Source organism: Siphateles boraxobius, unplaced genomic scaffold (genome assembly GCF_051911475.1).
Source record: "Siphateles boraxobius isolate OS27281-9 unplaced genomic scaffold, OSU_SipBor_1 66, whole genome shotgun sequence".
Taxonomy (NCBI): domain Eukaryota; kingdom Metazoa; phylum Chordata; class Actinopteri; order Cypriniformes; family Leuciscidae; genus Siphateles; species Siphateles boraxobius.
The window spans coordinates 30,839,564-30,845,294 of record NW_027509193.1 but is presented as its reverse complement, the minus strand read 5'-3'; positions in this window follow the sequence as shown (position 1 = coordinate 30,845,294).

Here is a 5,731-nt window from a genome sequence, read left to right as displayed (position 1 = left end):
CATTGAACTATGCTAATGTAACTTAGGCCAGTAAGATCTGTGCTTGTAAACCTCACTCCCCTGGCCTCAAGATGCACGCTAGCGACTGATGCTACGGGCTGCTTTCTTGACCGTCCTTGTTAGCTCGCCCGTCTGTGCGATGTGCCCCGCCTCGGATGTGCCTTGATGCCTCCTTAACTTGGAATGCATCATCCAAAGGCAAATTAATGCGGCCATAAATTTAGTGCTTTGGGTATGACGCTTTTTCAGTGCAAACATTTGGCATTGGATGACAGTGAAACAGGTCTAGATATTTCACAAGTGATGCGATGAGGTAACACATCCTAATATGGAGCAATTCTCTGCTGTATCAATCCACCTTATTTTTCACGTAAGAGTGGGTGTGGCTATTTGCAAATTGAAAGTCTCTGTCTTCAGGGGCGTCATGCAAGCCAAAATTTTGGGGGGGCACAATCTGAGACGTTGTAGTTGTTTTCTGACGGGTGATATGGATCATGTTAGGAGGGGCCAGGGGGTTTCTCCCCCTGAAAATTTTTAAATTCTGGCTGCTAAACATACCATTTCAATGCAGTTTGTGAGGGACAAAAATACCTTAACGGAGCTAGCAGCAACCCTCCTCTATCTGAGGACTAAGTTAAAGTATCTATTTTGTAAGTTTATGTAAAAGACAGGTTGATGAAAGAACTGTAAGCTCAAATTCAAAAGCTTTTGAAGTCTACTTCATTAAAGCATTTTTACACACACACTTACGGTACACTTAGGCCTAATACACATGACTTTAAAAACAGTACCATTGCAGTGTTTATGTTATGATTTTAAATTGGTATGTGACCTGGAGACTTTGACACAAGACAAAACAGAACAGATGTTTCAAAACCGATCAGATAACGTTACTATGGCTTATTGGCTTTGTATGGCACGCAGTAACGTTAGCCAACTAGTTTACGGTTGGACTAGGCTAGCTATCGATAATGTCACACTGACACAACTTAAGTTAATGCTCTGAATTCGCAGCTAATATCAACTCCATAACTTTTTGATCAAGTTAAAATTTCCAGGTCAACCACGAATAATCCCACTACCTTTTAATATCATCCGATAACTAATTCAATGCCGATTTGTTGCTTTGCCCACTTACCACTTCAAGACCACCTGTAAAACATTGCCAGCTCAACGTGCGAGACGAGTGAGTTGTTTGAACATACACAGCAAAGATTCTAGAGCGCAACGCGCGTAGATCTAGGGCGGGCTGATGCTGACCGATTTGTTACACATCCAGAAGACTACATTTGAGTCGTTATAGGCTCTAGTAATTATGGAGCATAATAGGAATAAAGTTGTGACAAAAAATTATCAGGGAGGAAAAATCTGAGGGGGCACGTGCCCCCTCACTTTGAATGGGCATTACGCCACTGTCTGTCTTCCAGCTCCAATTATTTTTCACAGTACAAAACCACTCGTTCTGCTGCTTGATATTGCAAACTGGTATTTCTTACCATATTATTTGAATGTATTATCTTAATTATTAACACACTGTTTTTTGGACGCAAATAGTTTTATTGTTTACTGTACTTTGTTAGTCATCTAGTTATTTACCTGTTGCGGCTTCACATAGCCTGTCAAACACCCAGACTGACACGCGCCATGTTGAAGGTTTGCACCGTTCGATCGTGTGCTGCTTTGATTGAGAACCCGTTGGTTTTGTTGACGGGTGTGTGAAACACACTCCCAGACATTGGGAAACTCACTTAACCTGATTAGTGTTTGTCTAAACCTCCCGATTTTGGAACTGATTATAAAAACATACTTGTTTATAGGCCACTGTGTCTGACCACAGACACAAAGCAAACAAAATGATTGTATGCTTCGGAAGCAAATCTGCTTCTCACCCTCTCTACACAGTTTCTGGCACTTTCTATGAATATGGTACACTTTGGTGTCCCATTACATTTTGTTTTCAGAGCGGTAGAGGCACAATCCCATGTTTCTGTTGTGAGTATTGAATTGAATTAAATTCATGACTTTGGCATTAATATTCAGATAAATTTAGTACAATTATTTTTATTTATTAACAAAGTTTAATTACCAAGAACATTAATGTTTACTGTCCCACAGCACTCAAATGTTGGGTTGAATGGAACCCAACATTTTTCAAAATCTTCTTGTGGAACAATGTCATACAATGCTGAGTAAATGTTGACAGAATATTCATTTTTGAGTGAACAGTCCGTTTAATATATAGTAAAGATTTATAATCAAGGGGGAGATGGGGTAGTGGAGGCATGTCGGAAGAATTGTCACTGGAGCGAGGTAAGCAGCGGCTTATATGTGCTATTGTTGTAATTAACTGGGATAGATTAACAAGCTCCTCTCTAACTTCAGTTTTTAACTTGATAAAATGTATCATTCTTAACCATTCAACCTTAATAATTTATTTATTGGCGCAGTTGTTTTTTGATTGGTCATTAATGAGAATTATGAAGTTTATCAGTAAAAAACATAATTTGATCCTAAACTGCCTGGCCCCTACTGAGTGGTTGAGTGCTTAATTTAGGCTAAATTTGTAACCTTCTTACTTACAATCCTGTTACCTGTTTTGGTGGTGTTGTGTGTGTTCTAATAACTTTTTTAATATTAATGTTTATTGCTATAAACGAACGCACTCATATTAGGGTTTTAAAATGTATTTTGACATGTTCCAAGGTTTGGTAACAATGTTGCAAAAATCACAAACCACATAAAAACGAGGCGGTGCCGTGATTACTGATGAGCGACACCTGCGTGACGCACCGGTCTCGTATCTCTCACGGAGGAGCGGAAGCATAAAAGGAGGAGGGACGACAGTGGAGATCAAGAGAGGATCAGGCCAGGTCTTATGTTGTGTTTTATTATATGTGACATCAGTCGTCCGTGAGGGGCTGCTGTCTTTTACTTTCGTTTTGTATTGTTTATTTATTTATTAAAGTTTGTTGAATGTTCGCAGGTTCCCGCCTCCTTCTTCCCATAACAACGAACTGCGTTACACTGGTGCCGAAACCCGGGAGGAAGGAGCAATGTGCCGTCCTCCCACGGCCCTCGACCTTGTCCTGCTCGCCACACTCACCAAGGATGCATTTATTTGATCAAAATACATTAAAACAGTAATATTTTGGAATATTCTTACAATTTAAAGTAACCTTTTTTTTAACACATTTTAAAACACTATTTATTCCTATGATGGCAAAGCTGAATTTTCAGTTTTCACTCTCATATATTGAAAACAGTTGTGATGCTCAAAATTTTTGTGCAAACCGTGAGATACTTTTCTTTGATTCTTTGTTGAATAGAAAATTCAAAAGAAAAGCATTTATTTGAGATATAAAAACTCTAAGGAGAGTCTTCACTGTCTTTAATTTTGATTAAGTGAATCCCTGCTGAACAAAATAATTAATTTCATGAAAAAAATCTTACCAACCCCAAACTTTTGAACTGTAGCGTAAATGTAAAATAAAAAAGGACATATTTAGTCATTTAGTTTGACCTCCTGACCTTTTTTTAAGGAGTATGTCTATATTTCACCCTATGTGTGGACACTGCCTCCCATTTCACACTCTCCGTGACTAAAAGTAAAACTTTAAGACCCTCTCTTTCCTAGCAGGCCTAGTTCCTCTTTCAGACAGGATTCTGGGCCTTTCCTAATTACTCACTGAAGAAGGCTTCACATCATGGGCCCCAGCACTGTTAGCCGGCTGTTTAATTGCTTCTCTTGTGTGCCACTGCCAAGTTGGATCCCTACAGTGTGAAAAAAGACCCCAGAACAGCATCAGTCCCAAAGGCTTGCTTGACTGTTCTTAGCCAGTTGGGCTAATCCTGTGTTCTTGGCTTATGGGACCTTTGGAGGTTTAAAAGTGCTGGCATGTAGTGAGATCTGTCAGTCTGCAGGACTATAGGAGAGCTGTGGTTAATTTGTTTGAGAGGAACAGACCGCTGCAGAGGGAGGATGGCCATTTGTGACTGTTTTATAGTTGAGTACCGTTGGCTGTGTGTGTGCGCGACATTGTTTTAAAATTGTGACCGTGAGTCATTGAGAAGGGGAAGAAGCCGTGCGGTCAATTGTAATTACAAACTCATATCTAACAGTTTCATGTGAGCGTGTGGTTGTATCGCAGTTGATGTGTGATATATGATTTTAGACGCTATGCTTGTACTTGTTGGTGTGTGTGTGTGTGTGTGTGCTGCTTGCAGTTTATTTTGGCTTCATACATAGCCCACAACCCTGGGAGAGTCTACCTCTCTCTCCAAGATTACTCAACTGTGCCAGAGCATGTCAAAGCATAAACTGCTACAGTAATAGCCCATGGATGAGCGTAGAGCTCTGAAGTATTATTGAGCAAGCAGACTTGACTGTTTCACAACCGAGGCTGAGCCTTTGTGTGTGTGCTTATGTGTGTGAACTTTCAGGTTTCGTTGTTGTCGCCATGCTCTCCAAACATCCTGAAAAGTGATGAGTGTGTTAAGCAGCTCAGTGTGTGCACGGACTTGTACATGTCATGTGCTTGCGTGTTGTGATTAAAGGTGGCGGCAAAGTGATGGAGGACGGATGACGGATAACGGTGAGGCCCGGCCAGTTTTTCTGGTTCCCTGTTTGAGACTCAGGCAGTCAAGCGATGGCTTGCCCTCTCCGCTCCTCCCAGAGCCTGGGAACGAGCTCACCACTGTGCCTCTGCCTCTCCACTCACACTTGGGAGCCTTTCCCATCCATTTCATGTTTGTTATTTTCCTGTGTGGACTTGTGTGTTGCAGAGAAAGAAAAGTGGGGGAAAAAAGGCGCATGAAGGGAAAGGGGGGAGTAGTAAAAAAGATGAAGTGCTCTTATATTTCCTAAACAATATTCTGAGAAAAGGCTAAAGTATGCAGTTTTTTAAACACAAGCATATTTGTCTCTTCTGTGGTAAAGGGAACTGACATAAAGTATTTGTTTAATGTCACTGGAACAAACTCTGACATTGTGCTTTTGCTTTACATGCCTTGCCAGGACATGTATTGCTTGAGATTTTGTTTTGTCACTGTCCTTAGGCCAGTTCATCATGTTTTGATTTACATTTTCAGGGAAAAGTTCAGACATAAATGAAAGTTCTGCCGGCATTTACTCGCCCTCATGTTGTTCCAAACCCATATATGACGGTCTTTGTTCAGTGAAACACAAAAGGAGACATTCTGGGTGAATGTTCTGGTACTTGCAGTTACAATTCATAGGAACCGGAGACTAAGCTTTGAAATAAAGATGAAAAAAAAAACATTCCTACCAGATCAGTTCATATGAGTCTGTGCGCTTGTATAATATAATTATTTTGAGTTTAATACCTTTATCTTTTTAGTTTGTTGAGCTGTATGCTTTTACAAATAAATAAATAGGATAGATAGACAGACAGACAGACAGACAGATAGATAGATAGATAGATAGATAGATAGATAGATAGATAGATAGATAGATAGATAGATAGATAGATAGATAGATAGATAATATATATAGATAGATAGATAGATAGATAGATAGATAGATAGATAGATAGATAGATAGATAGATAGATAGATAGATAGATAGATAGATAGATAGATAAAATGGCAGATAGATAGATAGATAGAAAGATAGAAAGATAGATATATAGATAGATAGATAGATAGATAGATAGATAGATAGATAGATAGATAGATAGATAGATAGATAGATAAAATGACAGATAGATAGATA